The sequence below is a fragment of the Triturus cristatus genome, chromosome 5_2, assembly GCF_964204655.1.
Source record: "Triturus cristatus chromosome 5_2, aTriCri1.1, whole genome shotgun sequence".
NCBI classification, from domain to species: domain Eukaryota; kingdom Metazoa; phylum Chordata; class Amphibia; order Caudata; family Salamandridae; genus Triturus; species Triturus cristatus.
Genome location: NC_140588.1, coordinates 380378516 through 380400620, shown reverse-complemented (window position 1 = coordinate 380400620; position 22105 = coordinate 380378516). Strand labels below are relative to the sequence as shown.

At 42.7% G+C, this 22105-nt stretch overlaps 1 long non-coding RNA gene across 1 annotated transcript in view; it reads right to left on the bottom strand.

The window, feature by feature from the left end:
* Window positions 1-7008, bottom strand: part of LOC146823036 (uncharacterized) — a 137321-nt gene extending 130313 nt beyond the window's left edge. Inside the window, exon 1 of the long non-coding RNA XR_014962123.1 lies at window positions 6890-7008. This is a non-coding gene — a long non-coding RNA (uncharacterized LOC146823036). The remainder of the gene's footprint in view (window positions 1-6889) is intronic.
* Between the last annotated feature and the right edge of the window lie 15097 nt (window positions 7009-22105).

Genomic DNA, 22105 nt, shown 5'->3' with positions numbered 1-22105 from the left:
TCTAGGCACTTTATATCCCTGTGTGGAGGTAATGAATTCCAGTATTGTATCCTCCTCGGCCACTGCCCTCCAAAATTCCAACCCTTCTCATATTTCTCCTCCTGCGTGAGAGAGACATTTACCATCTATATTTGTAAAGCGGAACACATGCAGCAATAGGAACCCTCTGCTAGACACTCAAACTAATCCTGATGATAGTGCCATTATAGTTCCACCTTAAGCATTGGAGAATAAGGCACCATCCACAGTTATTGACACTCCCAATTCTATAGATAAAACCATAGGTATTACAGAATTTATTGACCATATCAACTCAATAACTGACTCCAATATTGTTCTGACAAACAGGTTTCTCCCTTTACAGAATATAGACCATGACACATGAAATAGAGCAGTAGAATCAGGGTATACAACATCTATAGAGAGTGCTCAGAAAGAAAGAACAAGTGAAAGGATAAGTGATCATAGGGCTAAGGATACTCTAGATGTATTTCCCAAAGGGAATCAGGTTTTGGTTTCAACTGTATTAGGTCTAAGGACTGACGTTACCTCACTTAAGACTCTTATAGCAGCACTTGTTGACCACGTTAAGCTCCTCCAAGAGAATTGTACTCTTTAAACATCCCACGCTAAGCCTAGGATATGTGGTGCATCAGGATTATCCACCTATGTAAATCCCATAGTCCCTTTAATGTCTATTCCAACACGCCCTCCTGGTTCTACTTTTAATAAGAATAGTCTGCTTCTTCAAGATAGACCACTAACTCCCAATGGCACAAAAATGAGTCATAGCCAGCACCAGGCTCAAGATCAGTGTGGGAGGATTTATATGGCCAATGTGCCTAAATACACCTCACCTACATGTTATGAAGATAAAGCTTCTTTGACTAATAATGTTATACATTGGATTCATACAGTAAGAGGGTGTGGATCAGTTATCTGAGAGGATATTCTTTGGGCCAAAAGACTAGTGGTTCCCTCCTCTAATAAGGATTGTATTGAGCTACTGTTTAAAGATGAGAACATCGCCCACAACCTTGTAGCCCGAGGCTAGATGTTGCTCCCCGATGACAATTAGTATTCAAATCAAATATAGCCCTCGATTTTCAGGTCAGTCACAAAACACTGGCATTGTCACCCTAATGATTCCACACTTGCCACTGTTGAGTGACTGTCCTGTGGAAAAGCTTGGCCTTTAACTAGTCTTAAGTGAAATACAGAGAGAGGTTCTGACGAAGGCTTTCTTGAGTGCTTACCAACAGGCGTTGATATCACTAAAGATGGTCTTTGTCCACCACAGGAAGTAGCCATGGACCTGTATTTAAGCTGTAATCTGGAAGGGAGCTGCTATATGCACTTACCAACAGGAGGCTCTGCAACAGTGCTTAGGTTGATCTCTTGGAATATTGCTGGTGTGAGGTCCAAAATGATACTTGCGCACTGGGTACAATACATAGAACAATACAACATATGTATCATGCAGGAAAACTGGTCGACCACTCCAGTTTTTATACCGGGGTACGTGACTTATTATTTCCAGCACTTACAAAAAAACATGGTTGGCCCGCCAGGAGGCTAGCGATCTAGATTAAAATTGTTCTTCATTTGACCATACATGAGATCGTAGCCCAGATATTCTAGCCATCCACTTAAGGGGCCAAAATGGTGCTGATCTAGATATTTTTAACGTCTACGCCAGAGGTTCTAAAAATGGTAATAGGTCCCCCACCATACAACGGCTGGAAGATTGTTTGGAAGGGAGAGAGGCTACTGACCCACTGATAATAGCTGTTGACTTTAATGTTACTTATGAACCACTAGACATAGAGGATATAGCGGACTGTGGTAAAATTGATGAGTTATGGTGTGTTCCAAGGCTTGATCTACCTCCTATTAACAAATGGACATGCACAGCATTGCAGCTTAATGCATTGTTGCTTGAATATGGGCTTAGGGCAGCAAATGGGCAGACAAAGTCAGATAGGATGGGGGTGAATACTTTCAATGGGACAGCTTCTATTAGTCGTATCGACTATTTCCTTTTAGATGTCAAGCTGTGGAATCGGGTCTTGCACATGGTGGTTGGAGTGACCACCGATAGTGATCATAACTCTCTTGAGCTTACAATGCTTTCATTGTGGCCTTCGGTCCAACCTGCACCAAGTATACAACTTACAACTAGAGAAATCTATCCCACGAATACCAACAGGTGAATAAAATGGGAGAGAGTTGCCATTGATCCGGAAAAAAATGTTAAAATAAAGAATGAATTATTAGAAAGTTATAGCAAGTTGGAAAGTATAATTGAGCAACAGGATGAGCTACCCATGCTCATGGAGTGTCACTCAGCATTTTTCAAAGAGTTGACGTCTTATTTTTCCATGGCCCATCGGCCTGAGGGCAAGCCTAAAACAAATAGAGCTGACTGTAGGGCTCTAAGATCAAAACTAGCTATCGCCATTAGAGCAGACATCTTGCCAGATTTAAGAGAAGCAAGGAGAATTTACAAAGCAGCATTAATTAAGGCGAAAAAGGCTTGGGAGGAAGACCGTTGGCTACAGATCAGTGATACATGTACGGGGAAAGAATCCCGTCACCTCTGGCTTCTTGTGACAAGGGTGGGGGGTAGAAAAACGAAATCTATTATCCAATAATATTTCCATATCTACTTGGTATGACCACTTTTCTGCGGTATATACTGGCTCAAGGGATACGGCTGAAGATGTCTTCTCTATTGACCACAGCACCCATCAGACCTCGAGTCTATTTTCCTCAACCGATATTATACCTAGTATTAAATTGCTTGTAAGGTATAAGGCCCCGGGGCCCAATGGCATCCCTGGGGATCTCTTTTTAAGCGATATTCCTAATTGTTCCTAATACGTTTTGGCTTTGGCAAATGGTATTGCTGCAGGGGCTCCTATTCCACCTTTTTGAAAGGGAGCCGAGGTAATCCCAGTTTCTAAGAAAGGCGATCACTCTCTAGCCACGAACTACAGGCCTATTAGTTTGATAGATAGTGCACAGAAAGTCTTCTCTCGGGTACTCCTAGTAAAATTTTTCGCATGGATGAAGAAGGAAGTCATTCTGTCCCCTTTCCAGGCGGGATTCAGAAAGAGGACTAGTATCATTGATCAGGTCTTCCGTTTTAGTTTATTGGCCTGGAAAACAGTATGTATTGAAAAAGCGGGCCTATATATTGGATTTATAGATTTGAAGTCTGCTTTCGATCTAATCCCCAGGGGCAAGTTGTGGTGGGTCTTACAGAAGCTGGGTCTTCCCCCAGAGCTCCTGGCATTGGTCGTCCGACTTCATGAGGGCAACTATGCCAGGGTCCGCTGGGGAAACCAGGGACAAATGTTTGAGCCAATTAAGGTGGAAAGGGGGCTCAGACAGGTGTGCGTGCCGGTCCTTACTTGGTTTTCACTATTTATCGATGGTGTTGTCCGATATTTATCAGATGTGCCAGCGGATGCCCCGGTACTGGGGGTAGTAAAGGTTACCACTCACCTGTTTGCGGACAATACTATGATAGTGTCCAAAACGCCGAGTGGTTTGCAATTGCTCTTGAATCGATTCAAAGCATTTTGTGATCAAAGAGGCGTCGAGGTTAATACCTCAAAAACAAAAAAACAAAACTTTTATTAATGAGCCCTCACAAAACATTCAAGGGGAAAATACTACTGGGGAGGATACCGCTAGAGAGAGTGGCTACTTTCGAATATCTGGGTATAACCCTATCAGAGAAAATGTCATGGAATGACCACATCTCAAAGCAGAACCTCCAGCAGAGACAAACCACTGGGACGCTGATTCAGGAACTCAGATCCTGCCAAACCAGACCAATTGCAACCCCCTTGCAGATTTATGAGCAAAAGGTAGTGAGTTCTGCCCTTTACGGGGCAGAACTCTGGGGATTTGGAAATGCTGAAAGTTTGCTTATCACAGAGAACAAATTTCTAAGATCTTTATGTTCACTCCCCCAGAGCACGCCACTCCATCCATTGTGATTAGATATGGGTAGTAACACGATTGTGGACAAAGCAGGTTGTGTCCCTTACTATTTTGGCTGAGACTTAGGCAAACCCCAGATCTGAGCCATTATATGGCAGCACTTGATGAGGTTTACAAACTTGATCGCTTTAAAAAGATTAGGTGGCTTAATGAAGTGAGAGCATTATTAACTGACAGGTTTGGGGAGCTCCTGGGAAAGTAGTGACATAGGCCAATTGCCCAGCAAAGAAGTGGTTAAGACCCAGTATTGGAGGAGGGTGGCGCACTCTTTTATTGCACAATCAACAGTGGGTCACCTTACAATGGAATTCATGGAATTTAAAATCCAAAGCACCCGTGAGGCCTACTTGGATTTTATTACTAACCCGCGGGATAGAAAACTTTATATACAGTTCAGTTTAGGCTGCCTTCCCGTGAATTAATTCACAGCTGCTTGGCGGCAGCCCTAGTCCACTACACAGTATTGTCCAAGCTGTGCCGCAGAGATCGAGACAATTGGCCACATCTTCTTTGCTTGTCCTCTTTATAACTATCCAAGGCATCAGTGGTTATCCCCAGTTTGTAGATTATTAGGAACCCGTTGCCACCAGGAGGCACTCCGAATCCTCAAATCAGATTGCAGGCCATCTGTAGCATGTGGTGTTGCAAAATATTTGGGTAAAATGTGCATTATACGAAGGTTTAAGTGTAAAATGCGATAGTCTCTTTTTGAAACTGCCGCAAATAAGTTATGTTATGTTTTGTAATACCCGTGCATTGCTAAAATATTTAAACCGTCTGAATTCTGATAATCTTTGCATCTTTTTCAATGTGACTGATGTTTTAAAAATTTTAACAAGATTTTATTCTCTTAGAATATGTTTTATCATATTAGCGATAGTCCAATGTGCTTTTTTTAATACATGTGTACTGCTTAATGACGTCTAATTTTATGTACAACCTTGGATTAATGTATTGCAAGCACTTGCAGTTTAATGGTTATAAAGACCGAATAAAGTTATAATGATAGAGAGCAAGGTTAGAGGGGCTTTGCTACTAATTATTTTGTCATAAAATGCTCAACAATGTCAAGAGAGAATATATCAATTGGAATAAAGCATTGTTAGATAGAGAGGAATTTCACTCCAGGGATACAAGACTGAGGGTCATACAGTGCCCATTAAGAACATTCCATACTGAAGGCTAAAGGGAGGGCACATTAAGCCCTTTGCTCGACTTATCTAACAACTCAAAGACATTACCACTATGATGCAGAGAGAAGAGCAGCAACTGCTCTTTGTTCGTAGAACATTAGTTCTATTGCTCAGAAAAGGTTTGCTGGTGTGAATCATCTATGAAACACAAGTCCTTTGGTGCTAGATGTAGCTAAGTTAGCTGAAAGAAAGTGGGAATTTGAGATATTAATGAAAAGAAGTTATATAATACTGCCGTGTTACAATTGTTAGATTGTTTTCCCTTCTGACACATAGTGCTACTGTCTTGTTTATTTTTATAATAATTACTATTCACATAGTATGCTCTGGGAAAGGATTTCGATTTTAATAAATCTCAAAAATGCATTCCTAGCTTTCTACAGTTCTTGAGTGTACCTACTCATGATGAAACAGGGTTTGGGTTCCACTAACTCTTGCTGTGGAATTCCACAGGACTGATCATTATCTAGAATGCATCTCATTCAAGTAATGCTCAGGGGGTTGTGGGGCAGTTGCATGCAGTCCACTGGGGTCTCTGCCTTAAACTCGCATATTGACTAAGTGCTTAGTGTCAAAGGATCTAGAAATCCCACTTCTAGGCAGTGTTTTGTAGAGAAATCTAGAAAATGTATCATCTACTTTGCCATGATTTGAATCGACTCTATCTGTTTCTGCTCGTTCTTTTCTCGTTGGTTATTTTTACTATACCTCTGTCTCATCTCACACGCTACTCTAAATATATATGTGCATATGTTTATATTCCCAGGTACTATTTCCCCCAAAGTACATAACCCTGCTGCCCTTTGGGCTGGTCCACACTGAATTACACAATACAATAAGCAAGTAACTTGGTCCCATCACTTTCCTTTGACTATTACACTGGCTGTCCACCATTTTTTATTTAAATTTTGTCTGAAACAGCACATTAAGTGGTTCACGTTGTCACTTATAGCTGGTAATTTCAAAATTAAACCAGTCTGCTTACTAATGTCTGAACTGTCTATCACTTTGTGAATTGCATCTCAAATTAAATAAACATGATTTTACTAATTTAATGTCATTCAGAGAAAGTTGTTTGTATCTTCAATTTGCATTTTCAAAAAACAGCATAAATGTCATCTGTTCAAAATAACAGGCTGTCGTGTAGTTCCTAGGAATCCCCCAGTACCTGTGTGTTTTGGATGACCTAAACTGAGGTCTTGGTGTACCAACCGCTTTCGGACACACCCACAGGATATGTCAGCCGTTGGATCAGCTAGCTCTACAGTGCCCCTACCACCCCCCTATATTCTACAGTGGTGTAGGTAGTCTCTGGCAACCTCTGAACATGACAGCCATGATTCCTCAGGGATAGTGTAAAACACTACAGTACGTTTCGCTCAGACGCTCATGCTTGCTTTCTCTCAGAAAATACACAGGTTGGTGATTAGGATGTTTCACTAAGTATAGGTCCAGCGACAGCCTTGTGTACCAATATAGTAAATAGTAGAAACATTTCTACCATAGTGCTAATAAGATGAACATTAGTAATTCAGATAAAAACAGTGGCACTTGCATATTCCTAAAATGCTCGCCCTAAGTAATTTGCCTAAATGTACCTAGCCTAGAGTGAAGCATGTATATGCGTATAGCTATGTGCATTTGTAGCCAAGAAACCCCTAGGCACGAACCAGCCCCCTCACCTGATGGTTTAGAACGAAGGACCCCATCTCTGCATCGAGGATGACACCCCGCAAAGGATGTCAGACCGCTGCTTGTCAAAGATTCAGCATGAAGGACCCCGTCTCAGCTTGGAAGGAATTCTCCTCTAATTTGGAGGGGGGAGGGAGGGTCATTTATACTCCAGGGTTTTTTCTAGAATCAATATGTTTTCAAAACAATCATAAATATTTCGAAAACAATCCTACATGTTTCGAAAACAATCGTACATGTTTCGAAAACAATCATACATGTTTTCAAAACAATCACCAATGCTTTTCTAAAAGAGTATGATCATGCACAGCTGGCTGAAAAAAAGTGGTGACCCTTATACAGAATAACTCTGCAATGCAGGGGACATGTTTATGTACGTTAGGTACATTGATTATGATAGAATACTTAGAGTCTGGTGTTGAAGAGACAGGAGCAAGCTACTAGGTAAAAGGTCACCTGCTTAGAATCGTTATTGTCGTGTGAATGGGACAATGTATGCAAAAATGGGGTATACATGACAGGACTATCCTAAAAGACATGAAAAGGCCCTTACTTTGTCTTCATGTGAAGTATCTATTCTTCTTTTTTATAGATTTCTTACTCTGTGTTTCCATCATTAAATCTTGAGGAGAGTGACCAAATGCTGTTTAAGAGAGATACAGTTGATTCTACTGTTTTTAAAAAAATGAGCATGAGCTACAGGTATAATTAATTCAATGTTTTTCTGTGTGGTCTAATATAGTAAATTATTCAGAAATATCACTGTCTAACACAGACCTTACCTAGGTGTGGACTAAGTACAGACAAAATGTCCTAAAAATTTGAATTTCGATAGCTTAATGGTGATCTTAGCCATGTAATGAACATCAAACTTGTGAAACCCCGCAACATACTTATGGATGGGTTTTTCAAAACATTTGCAGAGTTGCATATTACCACTCGACTTGATAGTCTTTACAACGGGGGATACAAGATAAGAAATAATACATTCTGTCATTTATTCTTGGTACTAATTTTATGGTTCACCGTTAATATAAGTCAATTTGATGGTTACATTTTAACAACTACATCTTAAAATTGATATGAAATTCCTATGATTAAATGTCTTTATGTCTCATCTATCCTTCTGAGATGATCTTATGTCACATGAAATAACTTCATAGCCATGAAATTAGATCTATTCTGTGGCTTTCAGTCCTCTAAAAGTATAATGGCAACTAGTTCCATAAAACTCATAGAATCCTGATCCTCCTAAATCTTTTATACTATCTATATTCTTGGAAATTATGAGCAATGTCAAATAAGCCTTGGATTCCGTACCAATAGTGATCTGTAAGGCTCTAAAGATCCATGAACATGTTTAATTCGCAGTAAGATATTAATGTATATTCTCATCATTACAATCCACTGCCTTAATAGTAAAATATTTAGATGTTTCCGAATTAACACCATAAACTTCATATTTATAATCTCTCCCTCAACAATCCTAATCATTGGGTCCCTTATTGATTTATTGTCTATGATCGCATTTCCATTTCTTATTATAACACATGCTTCAACTACCTCGCATTCATATTTCCATATTCTAAGTTTCCCTATTAGCAGCAGAGGTAAATTTTATGTCAGTTAGTACATTGAATACCATGATCAGTATCCCTCTATATAACCCATAATAAAATGTTCACTATGTTTTGAGGAAAATGCTACCAGGGTCATTTGTCATGCAACATTTTGATTCGGTTCAATAAAATGAACATAAACTAAACTTTTGATTCTTACAGTACATGACTGTAGAATTAGTTGTAACACTCTCCAATTTGTTATATGATTCGATGGAATCACATTATACTGGCCACACTCTAGAGGACAACTCTACAAAACATAATGAATTGTACTCAATTGAATGTAAATTATTAGTTAACACCCCAGCTTCATCCCACAGCTTTTCTGGTGGTTTTGGTTTCCTCTTGCTACTAGTTTTTGCTGAACTAATTGATGACTGTCTCTTACTGGGCTCCCTGTGCATCCTCTGATTAATCTCTCTTTCATTTAACATCTTGTGTGTATTTTAGAAGACTTTTCCCCAAGATTCACTTTACCTTTCTTTTTCTTTTGTTTACTTTAATATACTCTGTCATTACGATTGCCTTTCGTCATATACTAACATCAGCATATTTCATGATCTTTTTCAGTTTCTTACTCTGTCTTCCTTTGTTGGAAGCATAGATGTTGTGAGGCTCATTAACCCTCTTTCTTGATTCATTCTCCAGAGGCATAAAGGCATTTAGAATATTACTCTCTCTGGTATAATCATTCTCATCTTGCTTATTAGAGGTAGCCTTTTCATAGTTTTTTAATCTCGAATATTTTTCCAAATGTATCTCCATGTGAGGGTTTTCTGTTATTAAATTGCTAGTTTCTAAGTTTAAGGGATCACTGACATGGAGACCTTCCCTTGTATCATTATGAACAGCATCCTCACTGCATTACCATGTTTTACATTACTTGCCCATGGCACACTCCTGCAATCCACTCTAACAGTAATGACCAAAGATGTATGCTCAATAATTGTAGCTTCAAAGCAATCTGGATTTGCGGTACAGGGAACATTTGCATTATTGCATTAGACAGAGTTTTGAACTGCCTGATTTACTGATTCAAAGTAGTGTGTCAAATTTGTGTATCTCATAATTTTTGCCTGCGTCCTACCGTCTTGAAGATGCAGCGCGTGCAACGAAATTCGTTTTATTATTTTTTTTCGTAACTTACCTGAAATCGGCCGTTTGCCACATTTTTCAACCCCCCACCCTGCCCCTCCTCTGCACCACGTCACCGCCCCGGGAAAACGCCCTACACGTGCCGTCACTGGCTGTGACCCCATGTAAAATGTTCTCTGCTGATCCTAACTTGAGGGGGCCTGCTGCTGCTGGGCGCCAGGAGAGACCGCCACTGGGGACTGCCTCCCTGCTGGAGGGCCCTGTGAGCTGGCCCCTGGGCCCAGTCTTTGCCCGCCCTGCATCTAGGGCCTTTTCCTGGAAGACGTTCCCAGAACCTAGCGCCTGGAAGAGCGCTTTTCTTGCCTTTTTCTTTGGGGAGAAGTGTCTTGTCTGGACTGAGGAGCGCCTTGGTTGTGGCCAGCAGCGCTGAGCTGCGATAATTAGCGAGGGAACCCCGACGTAGGGATTCCCCCGCTTTCTGCCGTGTCGTAAATCATTGTGGCGCTCGTTAGCGGGTGCCCACCCCGCTTATTTCGGTATTTAAACTACGGGTGCCTACCCCGCGTTATTGCCGCCTTAAGGATTTGCTTTTTTAGTAAAAACGGGTGCCCACCCCACAACCATCTGAATACCCCTAGCGGGTGCCCACCCCGCCAGGGACTTATGGTAAAGTTAAACGGGAGCCTACCCCGTGCTGGTGCCGGTAGCGAGAACCACGAAGGCCTGCAGGGCCGCCGCGCTGCCCGCGGTGACCCGGAAGCAGTCCGGGAAGCCCTGGTCGTGGGCGGGGCCTGACCCGGAAGAAGAGTCCAGGCGGCAGCCTACCCCGCGCTGGACGGTGCCCGAAGGAGCGAGGTGTGCCGCAGTGGCTGGCGGGGCTCCCGTGCCGGTGAGAGCCCCGCGTGCGTCTGCAGAGTCCGCAGTATCAGGAGGAGCCCCGAGAGGTCCCAGGAGAGGAGTCCTGCAGAGCCCCGGTGAGTGAGGGGGGGTCGCTCCCACGCTAGGGCATGATATCTTGCTGAGTCCCCCGAGCGGGACTCCAACGTTTAACGGGGCACATTGTTCTAGAGCCTAGACGGCTCCAAGGCGGGGGCATATTTGTTTAAGAGCCCGAGTGAGGCTCCAATATACGGGGGCATTCCTTTGGTCATAAGAGCGGCCCCGGAAGGCAGCAGGCCGCTCCAACGTTGTCCCTGGGGCAGATTGGTGTTTTCGAGCCCACGAGGCTCCCACGCTGTGTTGGGCACGTTTCCCTTGCCGATCTAGAGCCAGAGAAGGCTCCCACGCTGGGCATCATGTTTGGTTTAGAGCGCTAGTGCGCTCCAACGTGTGACATACTGTTTTAAAGGCACAGTGGTGCCCAGGCTCATTTCCACAGCTGCCCAGCACTTAGTGGGCAGCTGCAACGTTTAGGTTCTGGCCCTTTGCGCTTTGCCTTGACTGCATGCGCAGTCCAGCCCTGACTCTATGAACAAAGGGGCGTTTGAGCCCCTGAGAGGCCAAGTTGGCCTGGGGACAGTTTCCCTGTGTTGTGCCCTCCCCTAGGGTGCATGGTTATTTTAACATGTATACTTTTGTGCAATGTGCACTGCCTTTATGCTGTTTTCACTCCTAAACTGGGCTTATGCCTAGGAGATTGTTTTGCTAGTAGAAATTATGCTAGTGTGTTCATGGTTCCCTGCGTAATATTTTCCTAAGGAAGTTAGGGTTGCGTAGGTGGTACTTACCTGTTACCAGTGGTTACGGGTTGTGCGCTACATTTATTATTTGTTCTACCTTTCTACATTTACAATTTCGTGATTTGTGATAATTCTGACAGTGGTCCATGTGGCCCTGTCTTGTGTAAATAGTCCCCTGTAAATTCCGCCCAGTGCCAGTTGGCACAGTGTAAATTGTGTGAATATTATCTAATGTGTTTTGGTATAATACAAAGGCTGTTTTTATATAATACCTTGTGTGGAGTTTCTTTTGTGGTGGGCCTTGGGTGTTGTTGCTGGGTGCGCGCGCAAACGCTTTACACATTGCCTCCGGGATAAGCCTGACTGCTCGTGCCAAGCTACCAAGGGGGTGAGCAGGGGTTATCTTTCGCGTGTAACCCCCCAGCCCTGACTAGAGTGGTGGTTTCTGCCTGGCTTTGGCGCAAGCCCTAGCCAACCAGAAATCCAATTTCTAACAGTATGATTTCTAAAAAGGCAAATTCCTCAACAGGAAGTGAATGGTGCCTGGCCTTAACAACGTCAGAACGTAAGACTGCACAACAATTCGCTTGCTTTACGAATCGAGTGGTAACTTTATTAGTGAGCGAAGCCTTGTCCTCTCTCATTACAGCGGATAGCTTTTCAGATTATACATAGATATTCCGCAATGAGCTATATTTGACTTCCTCATATTCATTGCAAACGCTCCCATCAGATTTGTTTTACAGTTAGGTAGGGGCTATTGGTATTAACCTCAATAGCATGCACCAAGCGTGAGTGATTGGGATAGCAATTCTCGCCTATTTGATACAGGCACGAGTTTCTTGTCCGGATGCTGGTATACATTTGTGGGCTAATTAGCGACTCCCCCTTTATTAAATTGCCACTGGTGATTGGGGGCTGCAACAGGTCTTCATTCCTGTGTACAAGACAATCAATTGGCTAACAATGGGGAATTCTCGTCCAGCTGGTTAATAGGATTCTGGGACTCACATAATATGGCTCCATCTACGCCAATTTTACCTGAATGCCCTGTCATATCAAGTTTTTTAACAGTTCATTCACCGTAACCTTTAGGTCTATGATTTCGGACTTTAAGTCAATAGCAGTTTGGGCAAGGTCTAACCTCCTTAATTCAGGTATTACGCTTGGATTGCGGCATGCACTTCTTCCTAACATTGTACAATCTCTATTTGCTTCTTCATTTACCAGAACATTAATTCTATTTTTGCTAACCACTGACACTTCTTGCCATAGCCATGTTTAGGAAGGAGTGCTATACAACTCTGACGCGTCGACATGAACTAGTGCTGTAACATTGCTCCTATGCCTTTCTTGGAGATGACTATTCTCTACGAGCTTTAAGGGTTTTCTTTTAAGGTCTGATAAACAACTTTTGTCAGGTTTATCAATAGAAGGGGCAATTGCAGGAACCTGAAAATTAAATATTGCCTTGACATCCTCTATCAAGAAATCTATGTCGCGAAGTATGGAGTTGCTAAGAGGTTTGGAGCCCATGTTTGCAGTTTTTTTGATCTAGCTGCACCTTGTAGAATGTCTGCTGCTTTTCTTTTTGCCATCATGCTCCACAGGGCAAACTCAAATTAGAATCATACCTTTTATAAACAGTTGTATGAGTGAAAGGATGATAATAATGATGACCTAGGTGGGTCTGTACATCAAGTGAGCCCTAGCAGCCCCAAACAACAAACAGTGTCTCCTGCTCCTGAAGGCATTGGCACTCAATAAGCGCTAGAAGGAAGTGCTCATCTCCTCCTCCTACAAGGAGCATTGTTTTTAAATTATAAGACCCATTTATAAGTGCACAACTGTATTTGAACACTTGTTATTTCAGTGAATTTCTAAGTGTTTGTTAACAAAAGTTAAAATCTTACTACCTTACTTATGTATAACTCCACTTTAACCGTTGGTTTTTACAGTGAATTTCTGAGTTTTTTTAACAAAAAGTATGATCCTAGGCCAACGCTTAGCTAGGTTATGCACCTAACCTCCTGTGGGCAGCCAACCCAACCCAACGGAGGCAGCGAATCCCCCACCCGTGCAGCTGTATAGCACCACAGAGATCCCTATCCAACATTAGACTTTTTAAAAAAAAAACATGTATCCAGTTCTGTAGGACTACTGCAGGTATACAAGGGGGTTGCAATGGCTCCTGTGAGAGCCCAGGGGGACCAAGATAACTAAAAAACATTTTTCTTTTTTTTGTCCTTCAGGCGGATTCCTCTGGGAACTCCCATCAAGAGCTAGGAGGTCAGTGAACTCCTACCCTGCCCTTTTATATATATTTTTTACATTTTTTTTACAACTTGGGGACCAACTCCTAGAGTCCTATAGTGGTAGCTTCAACATTTCTCTTCATGTTGAGGCCAGGCAATAACAGCTCTTGGTCATGCGGGACTTGGCTTAATGTGCAGCTCCAACCAATCAGAAAACTTTATTGTGATATTTTCTCCCATAGAAGTGCCGTGGGAGTCCCAAGTGAATCCCACAAAGCAAGATATTTAGCTTTTTTAAATCTTACTTTCTCTGAAATGGTTGAAGAGTTTAAAACAAAATCATCAAAAAGCTGATTTTCTGAGTAAAGATTTTTTTTGTTCGCAAACGGCCCGATTCACAGAATCGGGCCATTTGCAAACGAAAATGCATTTTTCAATGTACAATGGCCCAATTTGCGATTCGGTAACCTATTACCGAATCACAGTTGGGTTTGGGATTCGGTAGTAGGAAGGGGCGTGTTTAGGGCCTCCCTTCCTAACACAGAAAGATGTGAATGTTTTGTGACCAAAATGCGTTCGCAAAACAGTCACATTTTACTCCCTACTTCAAGTAGGGGGCAACCTATTAGCAAATGGGAAGGGGTCCATAAGGACATTTTCTCCTTTGTGAATGTTTGTAAAACATTTCTTAAGAGCAGGCAGCAGCCCCACGGACCACTACCTACTCTTAAAAAATGAAGAGAAAACTAGTAATTTTTCTTTTTTAAATGCAGCCTGTTTTCCTTTGTGGCAAATGCACTGTATTTTTTTTTAAAAAAATGCTTTATTTAAAAGCAATCACAGACGGTGGTCTGCTGACCCTAGCTGGCCACCATCCCTGTGATTTTTATGATTTCCAATGGGTCGCAAACCATGACCTACCTAATGAATATTACTGAGGTGGGTCTATTTACAACCGACTGGGAATCGCTAAAAGTGTTAAAAACACATTTGAACATGGGTGTGAGCGATTACCAAATAGCAAATCACGAAAATTCGCTATTTGGTAATCACAAACAGTACCTAGGTACATCTTGTCCTAGGTTTCTGCCAAATTTGTGGTAAGTCTGTAAAGATATTTTGTCTGTATCACTGTTCAAAAATCCGTATGGATATTGTAGAGGGAAAAAAGGGTTTTAGGATCCCTTTTTCACAGCTCCTGCTTGATGTATCAATGCAAAACATTCCATGGAAGGAGCAGAGATAAATTAACTTTAAAATAACATATGTGTATTTGACCCAGAAGGATATCTTGGCAATGAATAACAGATGTTTATTGTTACCCAACTCAATGGTGCTAATTTCATCGACCTCAGAAGGATGAAAGGCTGAGTGGACCCGCCAGAATTTTAACTTGTGACTATGAGGTCAAACACAGGTGCCTAAAGTGGATCCATTAGTCAACTAAGCCTTCAGACCCGGCTCTGAAAAATGGTAATACCCAAAAGAAGCCAGTAGCTCGCAAATGAAGTTACCAAAAACTTTAACCAACCAGAAATGTTTACCATCATATGTGCTGACCCACTCATTGCAGAGAGTGATTAGCATACCCTATGACATCTGGGGCTAGGCCAAAATAGACAGCTGAAATTACAATATGACAAAAATACTAAATAAGTCCTTGATGTTCATCAATGTCACTTCATGCCCCATCTAATAGTTCTTAGGAAACATATGCAGATTGGCCTGCCCCTTTCCAGGAGTGCACCTCCCAAAGTAGTTCATGCTTGTGGAGCATGACGGGACCGTGTTCTCAAGCATGATTAAATGATTTAACCCAGCAGCCTAGGTGCCACGTCCCATCGGGCACCCATCATTCAGCAGTCTTTTCCCTGCAATAGGGGCATATCAGAGAGCTCACTTAAAGCTGCCTTCTGCAGTGAAGGTAAAATCGCACTTCGTGCTAGGGTTATTAGGTACAGACAATGCAACCCAAAGAGAAGCTGACAGTAATTTCTAAGCAAAGAAAACTACATGAGAGCCTTCATAGGGAAATAGGAGATGTTGCAGTATCCAAGGATTATGTTCCCTCAAGGAATCCTGTGCAGTGATAAAAGCAGGACCTTGTGTGTTTAAATACATGGCCCAGCAAAGAAACTAGTTGAAAACAGGGATATGTCAAGAGGTTTAAAGGATATTTCCTCAGGAAACCTAGGGAGTTGTGACTTGCGTGGATCATATAACTTTTTTAGCCAGAATGCTATGCGTTTATGGCAAAAATACTATTTACACACATTTATGTGCCATACATTATGATTAAACACATGTTCTGTCAAATGTAGGCAAATGTTCAACAATTCAGCACATATTTATTTAAAAATGGCATCCCATGTGAGTAAATGAGAATATCTATCTGGGAGATGAGGGTGCATAACCACAGCTAAGTCAAGTACGTTGTGCAATGATATTGACCTGACACTCAAGTCATATTTATTTGCTCTAGACTCACAGAGAGCCCTCTATATGTGATCAGGAATGTATGGAATGTATTAGTGCACAACGGGGAATGTTTATACACATAGGGCTTGATTACGATGTTGGGCGGACTTGAGTCTACCCGACACCGTCGCAATCTCAGGACCGACCGACCTCCGGTCAGCGGTCTCGACACTGCTATTACGATGCAACCACACATGGTGTGGTCGCATACCCCCATTTCTCTATGGGAGCTTCTGTTACGGCCGTAAACCGGTCGTAACACAAGCTCCATAGAGAAAGGTGAGACCTAATGTCAGAGACTTTCCGACCAAGATAGTAATAGGCCCCATAGTCTTAAAGGTTCCCTCATCAAGGTGCCCTTTGCAGACTTTATGTCTGGCTATTCCTATCTATGGAGACATCCTTCATCACTTTGCTGCATTGTTGGATGTTTGGACCATACATCTCAGGAAGATTTTTGCATCAGAGAAAGCCTGGCAGGCAGGTGTTAGGAGTTGATGTTTCTGGTACCAGATCAGTACTTTCCATTTATGGACACAAGGCTGTACAGTGGAAATGATTATTAAAATGAGAATTATCCCAGAGTGAGCCACTCTGGAGGCACTAAAATAAATGGAACTGAGAGTAACATGCTGTATGTGTAAAGCAAGTTAAAGAAACTTGTAGTTAAAACTTTGAACATTAAGGGCCTCATTACGATGCAGTCCAAACCGCATCTACTGCTGCGGTCCGACCGACGCATTACGATGCATGTAGTCAGAGGCAGCAGTCGGAGAGACCGACCAACACAATCTAACGGCATGGAGACTGTCGGAAAGGCCTCATAATCCCTTAAAGACGGCATGTCCACCGCTGAGATTATGATTTTGGTGTCTGACAGCCTTTCCATGTTGGCATCTCCGACATGAAAAGGCTGTCAGAAAGGAACATTGGGTGCCCCTAGCAGGGCCCCCTTCCCTCCTGGTTCTCCACATCTGTGCTTGGTGCCCCCGTGACCATCCCTGCACCGTGTAGAAGGCACCCAATGGGATCTTGTGCTGTAGGTGGTTTCCGCCCACCCCACAGGCTCCCATTAAAAAATGTACAGTCGCATCCAAATAATGCAGTCGAAACATTATAATAAGGGCCTAAGGGCCAGATTTACTAAATTTCTAAGCAGTCAAGCAGCCAAGCAGCCAAAAATGCTGCGCTGTGCTGTGTGAGAAGGAGATAGCAGGACAGTTCCATATTTTCAGAAATATGGTACTCTCCTCCCCTTTCTTTAGTGCCAGGGCAGAGGTTTGCTGCCATGCACCATGCACACATCTTTGCAGCATAGTGCAAGGGTTTCTGCGTGGGTCTAGCACAGGCTATGTATTCAGAATTGTACTCAGGTGGGCACGTTTTATCATATAATATGGGAATGCCCGATAATCCAACAGTACTAGGAGGAAGTAAAGTCACAGCTACGAGAGGTATGTGGGAAGGAACTGTCTCTTCAGCTGAGGCTATGTCTCCTCAACATATGGGAGACAACGGACTTGACTCGCACGGAACAAACATAGGTTGCCCTGGGGATGGTAATAGTGAAGCGAAATATTGTCCACAGGTGGGGGGGACAAGAGTTGAGGAATGGAAGCAGGATATGGACTGGTGCATGTTGGCTAAACAAGGTTTTTTGTAAACAAGGAATGCCCTCGGAAGTGGGATCAAATGTGGGGAAACTGGAATGCTCATAGGGGATATATGTGTACCTCTTCCTTCAATACAAAGAAAGGGACTCGGGCGAAGGGTTGCGCGAGATGTAAATTTTGAAGAAATTTAATGGGGCACAAGCGTCTGGTATTGTTGGGAATATTATTTTTAATGCAAACTTTATGAATATCTCTTGGTATGTTGAATAACTTCGATTGTTGTATGATTCCAACCTAAATAAAAAGATGTTTTTAAAAAAAAGTCTAAGTCAAAATGAGAAACTGCATTGGAAGTGGATAATGTAATTACTAATTTCTAGCAAGAATTCCACATGTCTTAGTGGATCCTCCTGGTCCAAATCATAATGCGCCAGATATTCCCTGTGCTTATATTTACTGGTACTACCGGCATCCATGACTCCAGGGCTGGTGAAATGGGATAGAGTGGCCTTTTCCTGGGCCACTCATAATAAAAGCCTTAGGCCCCAATTGCGGTCTGGCGGTCCACGGACTGCTAGACTTGCTGGGGCGTGACAGTGGGGGTCTCCTGACTGCCCTATTAAGAGTTGGGTGGTGGGACCACCACAGCCCGCCGCAGCCGCCAAGGAACTGCCGTTTCCTGGCAGTGTTGCAGTGGTCAGGAGGCAGTATTATACTTCAGTCCCTCCAAGCATATTACGAGTTTCCTCTCCGCCGTAGGTGTCATGGCTATATCTCCACCGTAAACACTGTGGAGGGGAGGAAACAAAGGGATCCCTGCAGGGCCTCCTATGCTCTTCTGCATGAGGATATATAACATGTGCACCCCTGTGGGCATGTACCCCAGTTCCTGCACAGCATGGCCTTTTCAGTCGATGCCATGCAGGAACTGTTTTTGGCATTCCTATTGCACTGCCCATTTTTAGAGGCACCGCAGTCGGAACGCCAAAAACCAGCCCACTGGACAGGAGAAAACTCTTAATCTGGCAGGCGATCTGACACCGGCTTTGGCAGTGTGGCAGCAGGGCGGACTCAGCGCCGCACCACCAAAGTCATAATCAGGCCCTTAGTGACAATGGTTTTGCATTTGAGCAATCCCTGGAACCGGCAACACTGGAATTAATTCATCTCATGCATTCTTTAATCAGCATTTATTAAATAAACTATCACATTCATAGGTGTACACTCTTCTTCCCGCATCACCAAGCCAACAGTTATTCATAAAATATACTTCGTACACTTACAACATATAGGCATGTTTACAATGTATGGAACTAAACTCCAATGAAGCATGCCCCGGAACACAAATCGGATTATTCAAAGATGCTGAACATTGTCATATTTCTCGTATTCATTATGTAGAGAAGAGCTTTGAGAATTGTATTCACAACTAAGCTACAAAACCTTTTCTGGACAAAAATAAACGAATAAATATATTTCTCAGAATATGTGGCTTAACAGTCAAAAGATGCAGGCCATCGTATTTTTATTTCATAAAGACATCTTTACTCACACAATTTTGGGCAGATTAAATTTCTGAATATTGCCTCTAAAGAAGCAGCTGTCAGCTTAAATCTAAGGACTAGTTTGTTTACTGGCTGTGTTTTATATTCTCTAGGAAACGACACCAAATGGCAATAAAATCATTGTAAGTATTCTAGTGAGAATATCAATGCCCCTTGGATACAGCATACACATATTTATACATAATCCCAGTGTGTTTTTCGCCGAATTATGTTAAATATGTAAAAAGCCTTTTCTCATAATGCTAAAAGTGCTAGATGCTTCTGAGCTGTAATTTAGCATTAGTGTCAAGACAGCTTCTGAAAATAAGCCAAGGCTGCTGTTATTATTTCTAAGTGCCACTGAGCTGGCAGCATCTTATTTTGTATTCACAATAAACTTGCATGATTTCATTCACTTTTACACACGAGGAAGGCTGCTTAAACATAATGTATTGCTACTGGGTGAAGACATTTGCAAGTCATTTGTTGCTTGAGAGCAGTCAACAGTGGAGCAAACCACAAGGGCCATGCACAGAAAAAAAAGCCTACACTAAAAAAAATATATATATATATATTACTCACTAAATGACACAGACAAATACATTTTGGCGTGTTTTCATATTTAGCTATCATGGCCAATTTAGCAGTAATGTGCTGTAGTAAAGTTTTCACATAATTTCAGTGTAATGCTCCACTGAGGAGTTAGATTAATATGACTTCCCCTCTGCCCCTTTATTGTGTTGTCAACTCCAGTCAGTGAAGGAGGAAAGATAGCGATCTGAAATTGGGAATTATCATCGAATTGTGTAACCTCGCGACCACTGATATCCCCGGCATCCGTCTCTCTCGTGCCGCGCATTTCAGAAGCCTTTCAAGTACCAGCGCGGAATATTTCTCAGAGCATTTCCAGCAACTTAAGCCTAATGAACAGAGAGCGGCATGGAAAATGAGTTCATTCTGCAAAGGTCATTCCATGGGTAGCCAGAAACTAAATCCCCTCTCCTGCAAAGCCAACTATTCTTAGCACAAAATGAAGTGTGATGACATTCCGAGTAAAAATGTGCTCCGCCGCAGCTGCGTGGTTCCCCTTGCTCAGATGGTAGGCACTAAAGACTTCACTCACCAGTGTGTGCTTTATAATTGTAGAATAAATCTTGGATGCCATGTTTTAATCAGTTGAACAATGTTTCAGTGTTGCATTTAATTTGCAGTTGTTGTTTTTTATGACAACCCATCTGCACCCAAATCTTGCCTTTTGCATTAGGTTAGGTTAGGTTAGGTGAGGTTTGGTTAGGCTAGGCTAGGTGAGGTTAGGTTAATTTAGGTTAGGTTAGGAAGACAGCCACGAGGAGCAGGGGCATGAGCTAGTTAAGGTGAAAGAGCAGTGAGCAAGAGAAACCACGCACGTCATTGTGTGCGACAGCTTTTGTATGTTCAGTAGTTGGCAGCTACTGCTGCTGGTGACGTTTACTCCTAGCATTTGTTTTAGGCTATCCCCGTATTCATTTGCAATATCTGTGCTCTGGATACATTTGAAATAAGCTGGTGTATTGTATTTTGGTGGGTTTGAAGCTTAAAATCTTTCAATTGTACTTTCACAAACCTCAAATACCTTGTTTAAGATCTAGGGGCAGATTTACAACAAAGTAACGCAGCACGGTGCAGCAAGTCATTTTGCTGCACCGTGCTGCGTTAGTTTGGAAAGCACAGAGATGCGACATATTTACAAGAAAATGTCGCATCTCTGTGTTTCCCTGCGCTGACGCACAAACTGCAGCCATGCGCCAGCGCAGGCACCCTTCACCATGGTGCAAGGATGCCTGCGTCATGGGGAGATTGTTTTTATGCAGGAAGGGACACCTTCCTGTACAAAAACAATCACAAGAGACTTTTTCCTCTTTCAATGTGTGCTGTAGAATGCAGCACGCATTTAAAGAGAAAAAAACAAGGAGAAATGAAAACATTTCTCCTCGTTGAGCCTCGCAACGCCACCTCTAGGGTGGCGTAGCATTCACACGCATCTCCAGATTTACGATTTCTCGTAAATCTGGAGATGTGTCTTGTTCCATGGGTGTTGCGTGGGAACACCCACAACAACACCCATGGAACGCCCCTTCCACGCACAGTGCGGCGTGTGAAGGGGCCATATTTACGAGGAGAGGAAAAGTCACGCAGGGTGGCTTTTCCTCTCCTTGTAAATATGGAGGAGCCCCCTGCGCCACCAGTACGTCACGAAAAGTGACGTAGTGGTGGTGCAGGGGGCTTGTAAATCTGCCCTCTAGACTTGAGGACTCACATGAGGGAATGGCTTTTCGGGGCTCTATAAAAGCTTCTAAAAGTAGAAGAGAGGGAAAGAAAGAGGAAGAGAACTGTTGCAAAACAGTGACAATAGAGTGCAAGGAATTGCAGATGTTTTGTCCCTACTATCACCACCCTGTGGCACAGTGTTCAGTCCTGTCACACCGTTACCTAGACTGCATTGTGGAATGCTCCTTTACCAACCATGGGCTTAGATAGAGCAGGGGAACTGTTTCCTTATGATAATCCTTCTTCTGTGTCTATTTAGTTAGAGGTGGGAACCGGAGCTTATCTGTTAGAGGTGGGAACTACTATTTGGCTTGATTGTCTTGGTCGATTACTTTGGATGTGCGTTCCCATATGTGAGTCATGTCAGACCTTGAGCACGAGCTTGGAAAATTCTTCAGTGACCCACTCCCATCCTCACTGGGATTTCCAAGTCTCACAAGAGCTAGGAGACACATGAGGTCAAATGAGATTTGCAAATCTCTGTCGCCATTTTGAAAGACCCACTTCGCAAGCAGTGGCCCTCCAGTTGTCGATGCTTCAAAGGAAATGATAAATCTGGAAGAGGCTGCGGTACCACAACACTGAACGTAGACCTGGTGGAGCCTTTTAACCT